The sequence below is a fragment of the Prionailurus bengalensis genome, chromosome D4 (assembly GCF_016509475.1).
Source record: "Prionailurus bengalensis isolate Pbe53 chromosome D4, Fcat_Pben_1.1_paternal_pri, whole genome shotgun sequence".
Lineage (NCBI taxonomy): Eukaryota > Metazoa > Chordata > Mammalia > Carnivora > Felidae > Prionailurus > Prionailurus bengalensis.
Genome location: NC_057359.1, coordinates 92568565 through 92583607, shown reverse-complemented (window position 1 = coordinate 92583607; position 15043 = coordinate 92568565). Strand labels below are relative to the sequence as shown.

Here is a 15043-nt window from a genome sequence, read left to right as displayed (position 1 = left end):
GCATGTTCGGCTACAAACCATTCTTAGTGCCCACGGTTCTGAGCACTGAGCGTAGAAATAGCCGCTTCCTCTTTGCCCCAACGTCACAGGTGCAGCAGAGCAGCTGTGTCTGTGGTGCCGGGAGGCCCGGCGTCTGAGGGGCACAGCCACCCCCCCGACCCCCAGCAAGGAGGCGGCGGGGTAACACCTCACCTGCTGGGGCCAGCGTCTCCTCTCCACCTCGGTCTGGACGGTGACGGTGTTATTCTGGCCCACGTTCACAGGCTGGCAGTCCCCTTCCTTCCTGGATTAAGGAACAAATACCCTGACCCCCAAAAACCACCGTGTAAAGTTGGCCGCCATTATTACCGTTACCAAATCAGACACCAGCCTCTACCTCTGCGGGACTGTGACAGCCGTCTGGCGAGGCGCGTGGCAGGGAGGCGCTTTCGAGCGGTCTCTCGTCCTGCCTGTCACTCGTGTTTCCAACCCCGGCTGCTACGGACGAGGTGATCCTTTTTAACTTTTCTGCGGTCACCTTTAGGAGCCCCAACGGGCAGCCCGCACTGGCACCTTAGTGCCCGATGTAGCCGGGGGACCGCAGTGCAGCCGGGAGGGCCTTCCTTCCTGAGGGGTTGCTGCCCGCCCCGCCCCCCCACCCCCCAAGAGCTACTAACCAACGGACCAGAAAGCCACAAACCAGGGGACGGGCCAGGAAACAGTGCCCTGCAATTCTTAAAACCGGAGAAAGATAGGATGGCCGGCCTGTGCCACGGTCTCCGCATTGTCAAAACCCTGCAACTTGACCGCTCGAGTTTCTGGCTGCGCAACGCATCCAACTTGCTTCAGGAGGCAGAGCCCGCTAACGCTCTGACCCAGAGTCATTTGAAGGTTAGATGGATAGGGGCCGGTGCTCGGTCTCCCCCAAAGGAAATTTCAGGTGCCTTCAATTCTTTTCATCCCTGGGGCGGGGAACCCTCAGCCCTTCAGCAGGTCAGCCTACCTGAAATCCACTCACCTCTTCTGCTCATCCCTGCTCGTCAGCGACTCACTCCTGCCTCCTGCTGTCAAAGGCCGGACCGCCTCACCATCCGAGGCCACCCAAGAGCTGCGACACAACGGAAGGGCTTTCACGTGAGGCTCCCGGGTGCCAGGAAGCGCCATCTACGGTCTAGCTCCCTGTCCGCTGTCAGGCCATTAATCATCCAGACGTTCTGCAGCCGGAACGCTGGGCGTAGACAAGCCTCCCTTCTCTCTGCCGCCAAATGACACAAATGTGACACCAACGCAGCCACACCTGCAACGCCTCTGGGGGCAGTGAGCTCTGTGCCGGGAACACCAGCAACTCAAGGGTTATTCCCCTGACCGCATGGATGGTGGACTGGCCCCCGTTCAGAAAACCACACACACGCCACACGTCAGGGCGGACTTGTTTCAGCGCCTCCGTGTCGACTCACCTGAGACCCCAGGACGCCCTCCCAGGTGCTCGGTCTCTAGCAAACTCCCTACAGAAAAAGGAAACTTTGTAAAACTCCGGCAAACCCACAAGGAGCCACTTCTCCTGGGCTGTTCTGCTTGCGTTCGGCGTCCAGAGACCCTGCCACCAGGCCTACGCGTGGCCAGGAACCCCCAAAACCCATTTACCGTCCCCCTCCCCGGTCCCCGCCTAACTCGAGTGTGGGAAACTAAGGTCACTGGCTGGCCGCGTATGGAGCCCGGGGACCAGGTCTAGGAATGCCTGTCCCCACCGGGCCCCCGGCTCAGCAGCGGCATTCACACCACCGCGCTTCGGAAGCCGCCTTTCGGCCACACCCGACCAGGGAATGAGGGGCAGCCGACCCGCTTTTTAAAGCAAAAACAACGCGTGGCCAGAGGCGGGAGGCCACTTCCTCCGGGTCTCAACCCGCGAGGGAGGGCGGCGGGCGCTCAGCAAGGTCCGGACCCGCCCGCCGCCTGGCCCGGGGCCTGCCGTCCCTTCCGCGGCCGGCCCGGCACCGGGGGCGCACGGCCGCAGCTCGGGTCACGGCTGGCAAGCCTGGCGGGGCGGCGGGCGCCCGGGCCTCCGGGAACCAGGCCGCTCGCACCACGCGGACACGCCGCCACCGCCCGGAAAGGACGCGCGCACGCGCGGTGCGCCTTTTATATCGCGTACGGCGGCCCGCGAGGGCCAAACCGCGCCGTCCCCAGCACGCCGCCGCAGCGCCCCCTAGTGGAGTCTCCCTGCCTCTGCTGCCGCCTGTCGCTCCCCGGGAGCCGTCCCCAGAGACAGCCAGGCCCCACCGGCTGGAGCTCCCACTCTCTGCCGGCGCCCCCGGCTCGGTCCGCTGCGGGCGGCAGCCCCGGGTCCTCCTCCTGGAGAGTGCGAGCCGGCGAAACGGAGATCCGGTGACCCACGTCCCGTGGGGGGCAGGACTGCAGGAATCGATCTGTGCAAAGCACCTGTCCCGCACCCCGAGAGCGGCCCCGAACCTGGGGCCTCCTCTCTGCGGAGGCTAGGCTGAGCCGCTGCCGGGCGGCGGGGGGGCCTCTCAGGAGGATCCCCTGCGGGGAGCGCCGCCTTCACCCCCTGGGGGGGGTGACCTGGGCAAGGCCTCTCGCCGAGCGGGGCGGGGCCGCTAGGGCACCAGGCAGCGCCCCTCTGCTTCCTCCTGCACCTGGAAGGTTCTGGGGTCGGGTCGGGAAGGACCCTCCAGGGATTCATTAGCCTCCTGGTGCTTCTCCCCAGCTAACAAATTACCGCTAACTGGGGCCGATGGGGCGTGGCCTGTGGAGCCGGGGTCAAGTCAGGGTAAGTTACTGCTGAGGACTGAGGACGCATCCAGGAAGAATGCTACCGTGCCCTGGGGGCAGAGTGGGGAGTCCCAGGGTGCCCCCAGACCTGGCCCGCCCCAGGCATGTCCATTTTTGCTGTAAGCTCGGTTTGGTTGTGAGCACTCTGGGGAGCTCTGGGCTGCTTTGGGGAAGAAAGTACACCCTCCCCGCTCCCCATTGACCTAACAGCCTTGGGGAGGCTCCGTCCCAGCGGGAGGGACCAGGCAACTCTAGCTGGAGGCCTAACTCTGAGGAAAAGAGGAGTTTCTTATGCTCTGGCCACTCGGATCCAGTGCTCCAGCACCCCGGCCCTGTGCCCAGCCGTCACACTCTGGTCTTCGAAGCAGCAGGCCACGCTGTTGACCTGGGTGACCGTGGCACTGACACTGGGAGCCAGCTGCCCGTTTCCCTTTTTGTCCCACTGGGACCGGATGGAGCCCAGGTGGTGGCAGGGTGCCACCTTCTCAAACAGCATCTGGGGATCGGGGGGGTGCCAGCAGGCCTTGCCACATCCCAGAGCTTGGCACCCATGGTCCCCCCAGTTCCAGGGAGGGTCCCTGCTCAGAGCTTGAGCTCAGAAAGCTGAAGACATACCTCAAGAGTAGGGGAAGCCTGGGTTTGTTCCTGCCCACCGAGAACACCCCACACAGGATGACCGGGACCCCACACTGGCCGAAAGGGAAGCGGCATGTCACTTCCTCCAAGAGCCAGAAGGCAGCTCCTACCGCCCGCCTGGAGGGAGCAGGGCCATCCTTGCAACCCCCCTCCCCACCAGTCCCCTGCTCAGCGGCACACTTCCTGTGGCAGCTGCACTGAGGGCTGCGTTTCTGTCTCCCACGTAGTCAGGTTCACATCAACTGCCTGATCGGTGCTGTGGCCTGAGAGCCTCTTGGGCAGATGCGAGGAAGGCGAGCCGTGGAGCCCCCTCTGTCCCCAAACGGGCCAGATGCCATCCAGCTTTATATCTGTTTTGCCTTCTGGAATGGTCACAGCCCATCCGAGCGGATGCATGGCGAGTGTCCTGTCCACAGTCGGAGGACAACCGAGGCCCCAGGGTTAACAACCTTGCCCAGGCCGCATGGTTCGCAACGGTGGAGCGGGACTGGGACCACGGAATGGCGGGTCTGGGCCGCCGATGCCGGAAGGAGGCTCCCCTGCGTCCCCTTATCCAGCTCAGGTGCTCGCTGAGTCCAGCAGCCTGGCTGGGAGGGGACCCCCTGCAGTGAGGCTTCTCTTCACTCACTCCGGTCTCTGAGCCCCAGGAAAAGGCTGGAGGGCCTTTGCTGGTGGAGCTGACTTTGCGCTGGCAGGTCACATCCTGGACACAGACAGTGGGTCTTGCAGGAGGTGACCCCTAGGTCTCCCACTCCGCACGTAGAGACCTCACACCCACTCTACTGCTCAACTGATTTCTCTCCCCAACGTGCACCAGACCCAAGGGTCCCATCACTGTTCCCAATCCCTTATGTCCACCGCTGCTATGATGAACACCCCCAAAACAACACCTTTGAAAAACTGCGCCAGGGTTTCTCTGCTGATCCTGGGACTAGCCCTGCCGGGGGAGGGTCTGCGCCTGCGGCGTGGATGGGAGCTGCGCTCTGTTGTCCCAGAGAGGGGAGCCTGTCACACTTCTCGCTGGGGATCGGCTGGGGCCTCTGCTTCCTCACGTTGTCACCTGGGCTGGCGGTCCCAAGACCAGAAACCTGCCCCTCTGAAGTAGACCACCGCTGCCTCCCTCGGGTCTCACTTGCCTGATTTTCTCCCTGGGATGTCCCACATCTCTGACGCCTGCTCCCATGGGGGCTGCCTCCCCTTGGAGTGGGACGGGTCTGGCCTCCATCCCGGGGAACGCACTGATTTGGAGCATTATTTGGCCCAGAGGCCTGTGAACCTTCTGGCCCTGGGTCGTGAGGGATGCTCTCCCCTCTGTGATGTGACCGTCCGGCCTTCTGCATCTCCCGGATTCTGATTGGGCCACGGGAGGACCAGCCGTGTCCTCTCTGGCGTCAGGCTGTGGTGTCACAGCACGCACAGGGGTCTCCACCCCGAGACCATTGTCACCGAAGGGGCCCCCATATTCCCAGCTAATCTTTAATCCATTGCGATTTCAATATCAAAGGAGAAAGAGTCTATTTCAAACGAACACAAAGTACAAAAATGAATCTGTCCCGTCTGAAAACACGGTGCAGACCTAAAGGTATCTCTTGCGAGATTCCACTTGAAGGAAACCTCCAGAGGAGGTAACGGAACACGGAGAGAAAGCAGACTGGGGGTTCCCAGGGGCTGGCGGGGGCACGAATGGGGAGTGAGGGCTCTGGATACACGGTGACCCTTGGAGATCGAGATATTCTGCAGCAAAATCCTGTGGCGTGGTTCACAGCGTTGTGAGCGTACCCCGTGCTCAGGAATTGCACAACGTAAAACAAACAAAAATTTTTATTGAAGATTAATGTGGATTATAAAGAAACAATGAACAAATAAAGTAACAGCTAAAAAGAAGAGGAGAGAAAGGATAAGGGAGAAGAGGAAGAGACATTCCGGTGGGGGGTCGTGGTCAGGGAATGGAACAACAATTAGAAATAGAAGAAACACCCCACGAGAGCCTTCAGGCCCTTCATTTGTGGCTGGCATCCATGTGGGAGCAAGGGCAGTGGCAGGGGAGGGGGCAGGAGTGGGGAGAAGGGCGGTGACAGGAACAGACTTGGGAGCAGCAGTGGGAACAGTGGAACCAGCAGAAGCAGGACCCAGCTGACTCTGCTCAGGTTCCTGCTGTCCCTGCACAGGTCCCAGGTCACCTGCTGGCTCTCTGGCCCCTGCAGGAGTCGCTCCAGGCACCACCCCTGCCTGCAGAGCCCCTGAGGCCCCCGATGCTGTTGGGTCGGGCTCTGGAGCCGACCCGGCTTTTGCTCCTGTCCCGGACTCTTGAGAAGAAAACAGAGTGATGGTTGCAGCGGCTCCAAGGCCTCACGGTGAGAGGAGGGAAGGTCCACCACCCCACCCAGCGCCAGCCTCTCCAGGGAGCTTTGAAGACACACAATTCACCCCAGACCCTCCCCGAGAAGCTGTGGCCAGGAACCCACACCAGGACCTCTGCCCCCCTGCAGGCCGCAGCCCGGGGCTCTCAGTCTCTGCTCCTGGCCCCACACCAGCCCCCGGGGGCACCTCCCTGGGTGGCCCAGCACCGCCCTGGTCCCATGAACACACATCTCCCACCTCAGCCTTCTCACCCTCGGGCTCTGGCTCCGGGGGCTCTGGGTCCTGGGCTCAGGACCCGTGAACCAGGACCATGTCTGGGGGCTGGGGTGGTGAAGGAGGCCTTCCCAGGCCATCTCCAGGCTCTGCTTCCCAAAACCTCAGTGCAGCCACTCTCTCCCTGGGTCCAGGGTGGCCCTCCTGGGCGACGGGGCACACGCACAACTCTGTAGGACAGATGAATCGGGATTCCGACAGTCGCCTGCAATTTCATCCGTTGATTTCTATAAAGACAGTGACCCGTGGACGGCCCGGAGACATCACAGCCCCGCCCGGCCACCTCAGTGTCCTTCCGCCCTCTCTACCTGTGGCTCCCAGATTGGACACAGACCTGAGTGTGCACAGACCTGCACCCGGAGCACAGTGACATCCACCTACAAGGCTCGGGATGAATATTGGGGACAAGAGGGCCACCCCAGCACACCCTGTCCCTCCATTCCAGCCTTGACCGGGCTGTGAGCCTGACCCGCCCACCAGGCATCTAACCCCTTCATCAGCCTGCACCTGCTCAGGCGGGCCCTCTACACACGACCCCTCCTTCCACACAGACACACACAGACACACAGACACACACACAGACACACACACAGACACACACACACACACACACACACACGGGAGGGGACGTGGGGCCGCACAGGTCAGATCAGAGCGGTGTCGGGCTGGACTGGCTGTCTCTAGGTCTCCCTGTGTTACCTTTAGGTCCCTGCGAGCTAGAGACCTGAGGCGTCCTGTGCACGACCTGACCCACTGTCTCCAGGGTCGGGAAGCATCGCAGCCACGGGCTCCCCTGAGCCGGCAGCCACAGGACACGGGCACACAACAGGAGAACATGTTCGTCAGGTGAAGGTGTCCCAACGAATGAGCCCAGTCGGGCGCTGTCTCCAGAAGGTGGGTGCCTGGTGACCCGGGTTGTGAGTTCAATTGGGCACCGTGACCAGAGAGGTGAGGTCACATCCTGTGGCCCCCTTACCAGGCTTCCTCCTCCCACAAGAGCCCCTCCCAGGCTGCAAAGGAGTCCCCTCCACCCCATGCCCTGTCCCTACAGTGACACCAACACAGCCCAGACACGTCCCCGCGAGGCCTGGTGCAGCCGGGGCCGCAGCTTTGGGGTCACAGAGCTGGGTTCAGACCTGGGTTTTCCTCCTGACCAGTGCTGGGACCCCACACAGACCCCGTGCCTCCTGGGGCCCCCCAGTCTCCCTGTCTGCACAGTGGGGTCCTTGTGGCATCTACTTGTAGGGGCGCCATCAGGGAGCCACCTGTAGACACGTCCTATGCCTGCTATCCCATGAGGCTCGTGGGCACACGTGGCCGTGGAGGATGAGGAAGGGGTGCGCCTGGCACAGAACACAGGAGAGGGCAGAGTGGAGTCTCCTGAGGTCATGGCCTCCTGCTCAGCCCAGACCCTGGTGTGTGCCGACCACTAGGGCACCTGGACCCCAGCTGCCGGCCGGGCTCAGGGACGGACACCAGAATGTGTCCCTGTGTCCTGTAGCTCTACACAACTCACCCTGTCCCTCCCAGTCACCCTTGACCTGGGGTGTGGACATGACCCTCCCATCAGCCTGCTCCTGCTCTGGGTGGCTTCCCCCCCACGTCCCATCCTTACAAGCACACACAGCCTCACACACACACTCACAGACACAGGGAGGCTCGTGCGGCTCACAAGTCGGATCAGGGCCGTGTCAGGCTAGACCGGCCAGGCCTTGGCCTCCCGGTGTCACCTTTGCGTCCCTCCGGGCACGTGACCAGAGGCTTCGGGGTGAGACCGGACCCACCGTCTGCAAGTGGGAAAAGGCTCTCCCTGGGGGCTTTCCTGAGACCACAGCCTCGATTTATCAGGACACAGCATGAGAACACGTTGCGCATTCGAAGGTCTCCAACCACAGGGGCTGAGTGGGGTGCTTCTCTAGAATGGGGGTGCCTGTGATACACACGGGGGCATTTGGGGATCCCCTGGCCATCGGCCTGGCGTGGCTCCCCTCATGGGCATGTTCCCTGGAGACAATGTCCCCCCCCCACACCTCTTCTCTCCCCCAACCCCTGTCACCTCCAGGGTCCACTCATCCTTTGACCCCCACGCGGGTGGTTAGTTACTGGGGGGCGGGGGACTGTGTTTCCATGCAGTTGCGTGGACCTGTGCCCACTCGGGGATGCCCAGAGGAAAGGACCCCACACGGGATGGGTTCAGTGGTCCTCCAGGATCTTAGAGGCTCTCATTCCCTCGAAAACCCCCTGGGAAAGTGAAGCCCTGGCCCAGGAGCCCGAAACCTCCCCCAGCCCCTCTAGGCTCTGCTCACCTGGTGGGTCCCCGGCCAGTCCCTGCCTCTCCTGGCCTCAGGTTCCCGACTGTTCCACGAGCGCTTGGAGGAGGAGCTTCACCAGTCTGGCTAGATTGGCCCCTGGCTCCCACCTTCGGGCAGGATGTGGCGCGGGAGCCTTGTGGGCGGGGAGGTGCTCCCACCAAAGGTCGAGGCAGGTGGAGCCTGCACAGGTGCACCGGGACATGGGACTGCGCGCACGGGACCACCTCGCGGCAGGAGCCCACAGACACCTGGGGTCGCACGTATCCGATCTCCACCGCCCACGCAGTGACCCTCATATCCTCTTAGACCTGGGGCCACGGCCACTCCACCCAGGCAGGGTGGCTGGACGCAGTGGGTATGGAGACCCGGGGCAAGAGGGAAACGAGACAGACCCCCACCTGCTGACCTGGCCCCCACACTCCACTCTACTGTTCATCCGGGCGCCTGGCTGAGCAGGGGGAGGGGGAGGTAGACACCAGTCTAAGGGGGGAGGTCAGGCCGCCTTTCCCTCCTCCCCATCCCCTCCCCCTGCCTTCCCGAGAGCCCCCTCCCCCACAAGCTCCCCCACTTCGGACACCTTCCCCTCCCTGCTTTCATCCCCCACACACCCACCGGAGGTGGGAGCCGCCGACCCCATCTTCAAAAAAGAGCACCGAGGTCCCAGAAGCTGGCATAGAGCTTGCGTGTCACAGGACTCTGACGTGGCCCCGCTGTGGGTGTGAGCCCGGGTCGCTCTGACCCGAAGCCTGGGCTTTCGCAGGACCCCGAGGAGGTGACCTCTGAAGCCAGCCTTAGAGATGAGGGTGCTCTGGATGGGAGCCATGGAGCGGGGCGGTGGTAGCAGGGGGCTCGAGGGGCAGGGATGGTGGGCTCCCTGGGGGAGGAAAACACTAGGGGAGGGGGGAGGGGAACACCCTGGGGAGGGCATCTGGCCCAGTTCACTTGGGGCTCCGGACGTCAGGTAAGGAGTCGGGGGTCACCACAGCTTGCCAGGTGCAGGCGACGTGACCAGGCAGTGTCGTCAGAGCCATGGCATCCTAGATCTGGAGGGAGCTCGCGGGCTTGGTATTTGCCCCCAGGCAAGCATGGATTCCCAGGCACCGGCCTGGGAGGACAATGTTGCCTCAGTCTCCTCCTCTGTAGAGCAGAGCAGGTCGTCGCCTCCTCCCGGGGCTGGATTCCCCGGCAGGTCCAGAGATGGTCTCCTGTCAGAGGAGTTGTTCAAGTGAGGCCTGTACCCGGAGAGGTCTCGGAGAGGGGACCAAGGGACGTGCCCCCTGCCAGCTCGGCGGATGCTCTCGTCCAAGCTGCTGATCCTCACGTCCAGGCCGGCACCGGTGATGCAGTGTCGCCCGCTGGCTGGGGGGACGGGGCAGTGAGGAGCTGTGCCTGCGGACCCTGAGACACAGAGCTCGTGTGCGCCCAAGGCTGCCCCGGGGCGTGTGGAGGCTGAGGCTGAGCTGACGCCTGATGTCTCTGGGAAGGACCAGGAGGAGAGCCCGGGCCCTGGGGTCTCCGGGAGGGACCGGGAGGACATCCTGGGCCCTGGGGTCTCCGGGAGGGACTGGGAGGACATCCTGGGCCCTGGGGTCTCTGGGGGTGAATGGGAGGACAGCCAGGGCCCTGGGGACTCTGGGGGGGACTGGGAGGACAGCCTGGGTCCTGTGGTCTCCGGGAGGGACTGGGAGGACAGCGCAGGCACTGGAGTCTCTGGGAAGGACCGGGAGGACAGCCCGGGCCCTGGGGTCCCGCCTTGTTCCTGCCATGGGAGGGGGTCAGTCTGCATCACCCATTTCACAGAGCAGGAGAGTGAGGCCCAGAGAAGGGAAGCAGGTGTTTCTGGGCACAGGGCTGGTCAGCAGAGAGCTGGAATACCACCTCCGGAGCCCCCGCCAGCCCGGGCAGGGACCCCCCAAGTCGAGGGTGATCCTTCCCCTTCTGCCTGGCCACTCATTCTTCCCAGACCTTGACGGTGGCCTGTGCCTCTTGGCCACAGATATTGTTGGCCGACCAGGAGGGAGTCCAGCTGGTAGGACAGGTCTAGCTACAGGACACAGGGACACCTGTGAGCTACCAGGAGCCACATTGTGGTCTCTGTCCCCGAGCCTGCCCCGCAGCTGGGGTCCAGGTGCCCTAGGGGTCGGCACACACCTGGGTCTGGGCTGAGCAGGAGGCCATGACCTCAAGGAGCCTCCACTCGGCCCTCTCCTGGCTCCTGCCCGGTCTCACCTGTCCTCCCTGAGGGGCTCCAGGGCCCGGATCCAGGCCCCTGATGGCTTCTCGGGCTCCAGCCACGAAAGATGTAGAGCTTGTGGAGCAGCTGGACCTCTTGGGGCTGGAGGGAGGACTGGCCACCGACGGGGCCTCAGCTGGGGAGGATACGTGCCTCTTGGGGTGAGGAAGAGGCCGGGACCTGGTCCCGGGGTCATGGCTCATGTATACAAAGGGCTGAAATCATTGAGTGCCCGGGGGATGCCCAGTTAAAGTGGCCCCCTGACACTTGGTCATCCTAGAGTTGACCCCGGCCTCCCTGGGCAGCTTGCCACCCTCTGACTCCTCCCAGGGCTGCAGCCAGGCACAGGCTGGACCTCTGTCCAAGGTCCTGCCTGGAAGACAAGGCGGAAGGAGGAAAGGAGAAGGGCAAGGGGCGGACCGACTTCTCCCTGCCCTGAGTCGGCCTCCACTGCTGCCTCCAGGAGGCCTGGCCAAGTCATGCCCCAGGGTCCATGCACCTGGACCCCGGGGTAGAGTCTGCGGTCCTGGCCAGCTGGGTGGGGTGGGTATAGTCACTGGCCATCGTGCCCCCAGATGTCCAACTCACCTAGCCTCGCACCCTGAGACCTGCCTGGCAGGGGCGGGCATGGTTATGGGGCTGAGGAGAGGTTTGGTTCCCAGAGCAGTTGGCGGAGGTGGGAACATGGGGGACCAGCCAGGTGGGGAGCGATCGGATTCATGCACGTCAGCGTCACCTCTGGATCATCCACAGGTGTTGAGTGCCGGTCCCTGGGGATACCTGGCCATGACACAGACCCGGCTGACCCTGGAGAGGGAGGCCTGTGTACCCGGGGCACCTCCTATCCACCTACCCCCTGGGGCGAGCCTGGGCCACGGCCACGCTGATGCACTTCCCCGTCTGACCCTCAGGGACAGGGGGACACTGAGGTCAGGAGAGGCAAGGACTGGCCTAGGACAAGTGAGGTGTGCAGGGTCCAAGGAGCAGGTCTGGTCTCCAGTCCCAGGCCAGCCTCTACCCCCCATGGGGTTCCCCCTGGGAATGAGAGCCCCTGAGATGCTCAGGGGTCCCTATCCACCCCGTCCATGTGAGGCTGTGACCTCTGGGCATCTCCAGAAAGGTGTGCACACACACACACATACACACACACACACACACAGACACACACACACACATATTCTGAGTGTCCCACTGGAGATCAGAGGGGAGTCCACACTGGGAGCGCGTGGGTAATAGGGGGAAAGAAGAGAAAGGCTGGAGGCAGTGGGGCCATAGGGCAGGGACATCAGGATTCCTGGCAATAGCCCGGGACCCACCACATAGGGAGGGCAGATGTGCCCGTTGAGGGTCAGGGGGTCCCCAAGTGTCCGGGGGGATTGCCAGGAACTAGGGGAGGACGGGGTCTGGGGTCCTGTGTCCACCACGCTGGGCCCCTGGAGCTAGGAAGTGTGGACGGGGCTACAGCACAAAAGGGCTCAGCTTCCTCCTCCTAAACTGGGCTGCGTAGACAGTGTCCCAAGTGTCCCACAGGCTCATAGACGACTCTGTGTCCTGGGATCTTCATCCCTGGCCCTCTGTTCTCCCCTCCTGGGAAAATGCTTCCTAGTCCCTCAAGGTCCTTCTGAGCAGAGGGCAGCCTGGGGGCTTGGTGGACCGAGGACTTGGGTTTGAAGCACGTGGCCGAGCAGCGGATCCTGGTGTGGGGACCGAGGTCAAGACCGTCCTTGATGGAGCCTCGGGCCCTCATTAGGAAGTAGTTCCCCAGGCAGTGCCCTGGCTGGGCCGAGGAGGCCTCATGAGGGAGCTGAGCACCGGGCCTGGGGAGGGACATGGGCCACAAGGGAGGCTTCTGAGGGTTGTCACCTGGACCCTGGAGCCCACAGGTCCTGGTCTTGCGAGACACACAGAGACAGACAGAGTCCGAGGCAGAGACAGAGAATGGACCCAGGAGAGAGGAAACCAGAAATTCCATGCATCGGCCCAGAAATGACACCCGGTCATCATATTCGAGCCCTTAGAACCCGGTCACACGGGCCGTCCACCCGGGAGGGGAGGGGGTGACAGAGGCACGTAGGACCAGGATTCGGGAAGGCTGGGACCACAGTGGTGTCTGCCCAGTACGTAGGTCCAGACCAGGCGCTGATACCCGAGCCCAAATGCAATGGAGCCCCTGGCATGCGTGTCTGGTGGGCACAGGGTCTGAACGAGTTCACCTCCACCTTCCCTGGGCCTGGGACCCAGGCAGGAGGGGTGGCTGTGCCTGGACCCGGAGAGGACCCAGGCCCGCGTGAGTGTGTTCCGTGCCAGGCCCACCCCTTCCTCGTCCTTCCACGATCACGTGTGCCCACAAGCCTCATGGGATAGCAGGCATGGGACGTGTCTACAGGTGGCTCCCTGATGGCACCCCTACGAGTAGATGTCACAAGGACCCCACTGTGCAGACGGGTGACCGGGGGCCCCGGGAGGCACAATGCAGGGTCCCAGCACTGGTCAGGGGGAAAACCCAGGTCTGAACCCAGCTCTGTGGCCCCAAAGCCGCGGCCCCGGCTGCACCAGGCCTCGCGGGGACGTGTCTGGGCTGTGTTGGTGTCACTGTAGGGACAGGGCATGGGGTGGAGGGGAGCCCTTTGCAGCCTGGGAGGGGCTCTTGTGGGAGGAGGAAGCCGGGTAAGGGGACCCCAGGAAGTGACCTCACCTCTCTGGTCACAGAGCCCAAGAGACTCGGAACCCGGGTCACCAGGCACCCACGTTGTGGGGACAACGCCCAACTGGGCTCATTCGTTGGGACACCTTTGCCTGACGAACATGTTCTCCTGTTGTGTGCCCGTGTCCCGCGGCTGCCGGCTCAGGGGAGCCCATGGCCGCGACGCTTCCCGACCCGGGAGACAGTGGGTCAGGTCGTGCACAGGACGCCTCAGGTCTCTAGCTCGCAGGGACCCAAAGGTAACACAGGGAGACCTAGAAACAGCCAGTCCAGCCCGACACCGCTCTGATCTGACCTGTGCGGCCCCACGTCCCCTCCCGTGTGTGTGTGTGTGTGTGTGTGTGCGTGGAAGGGGGGGTCGTGTGTGGAGGGCCCACCCAAGCAGGTGCAGGCTGATGAAGGGTTCAGATGCCTGGTTGGCAGGTCAGGCTCACACCCCGGTCAAGGCTGGATGGGAGGGACAGGGTGTGCTGTGGTGGCCCTCTTGTCCCCGATGTTCATCCCGAGCCTGTAGGTGGATGTCACTGTGTCCCAGGCACAGGGCTGTGCATACTCAGGTCTGTGTCCGATCTGGGAGCAGCGGGGAGAGAGGGCGGAAGGACACTGAGGTGGCCGGGCGGGGCTGTGATGTCTCCGGGTCGTCCGCGGGTCACTGTCTTTACAGAAATCAACCAATGAAATCGGGAGGCGACTCTCGGAATCCCGATTCACCTGCCCTACAGAGTTGTGCGAGTGCCCCGTCGTCCAGGAGGGCCACCCTGGACCCAGGGAGAGAGTGGCCACACGGAGGTCTCAGGAAGCAGGGCCTGGAGTTGGCCTGGGAAGGCCTCCTTCACCGCCCTGGCCCCTCCACAGGGTCCTGGTTCACCGGTCCTGGGATGAGGACCCGGAGCCCCCGGAGCCAGAGCCCGAGGGTGAGAAGGCTGGGGTGGGAGATGTGTGTTCACGGGGCCCGGGCGTTGCTGGGCCACCCAGGGAGGAGCCCCCGGGGGCTGGTGTGGGGCCACGAGCAGAGACTGAGAGCCCCGGGCTGCGGCCTGCAGGGGGGCAGAGGTCCTGGTGTGGGTTCCTGGCCGTGGCTTCTTGGGGAGGCTCTGGGGTGAGTTGTGTGTCTGCAAAGGCCCCTGGAGAGGCTGGCGCTGGGTGGGGTGGGGGACCGTCCCTCCTCTCACCCTGAGGCCTCGGAGCCGCTGCAACCATCACTCTGTTTCCTTCTCAAGAGTCCGGGGCAGGAGTGGAAGCCGGGTCGGCTCCAGAGCTCGACCCAAGGGCATCGGGGTCCTCGGCGTCTCTGCAGGCGGGGGTGGAGTCTGGAGCGACTCCTGCAGGGGCCTGGGAGCCACCAAGTGACCCCAGCAAGGGACAGAGGGCACCTGAGCAGAGTCAGCTGGTTCCTGCTTCTGCTCCCGACACTGTTCCTGCCACCGCCCTTCTGCCCACCCCTGCCCCCGCCCCTGTCAACGCCCTTCTCCCTGCCCCTGCCCCCACCCTTGCTCCCACATGGATGCCAGTCACAAATCAAGGGCCTGAAGGCCTACACGGGGTGTTTACTTTACTTTATTTTTGTTATATTTTATTTCAAATTTATTCTCCAATCCCTGACCCCGACCCCCCACCAGAATATCTCTTCCTCTTCTCCCTTATACTTTTTCTCTTCTACTTTTTAGCTGTTATGTTATTTGTTCATTAGTTATAATCTATATTAATCTTCAATAAAAAGTTTTATTTATTTTACGTTGTGCAATTCCTGAGCAC

At 63.1% G+C, this 15043-nt stretch overlaps 2 non-coding genes across 2 annotated transcripts; both read right to left on the bottom strand.

Moving 5' to 3' along the window:
- On the bottom strand, positions 1–136 carry LOC122475516. Its single transcript, XR_006295211.1, has one exon. It is a non-coding gene; the product is annotated as a small nucleolar RNA SNORA43 (small nucleolar RNA).
- A 1028-nt stretch (positions 137–1164) lies between these two features.
- On the bottom strand, positions 1165–1298 carry LOC122475518. The gene has a single exon (XR_006295214.1). It is a non-coding gene; the product is annotated as a small nucleolar RNA SNORA17 (small nucleolar RNA).
- Between the last annotated feature and the right edge of the window lie 13745 nt (positions 1299–15043).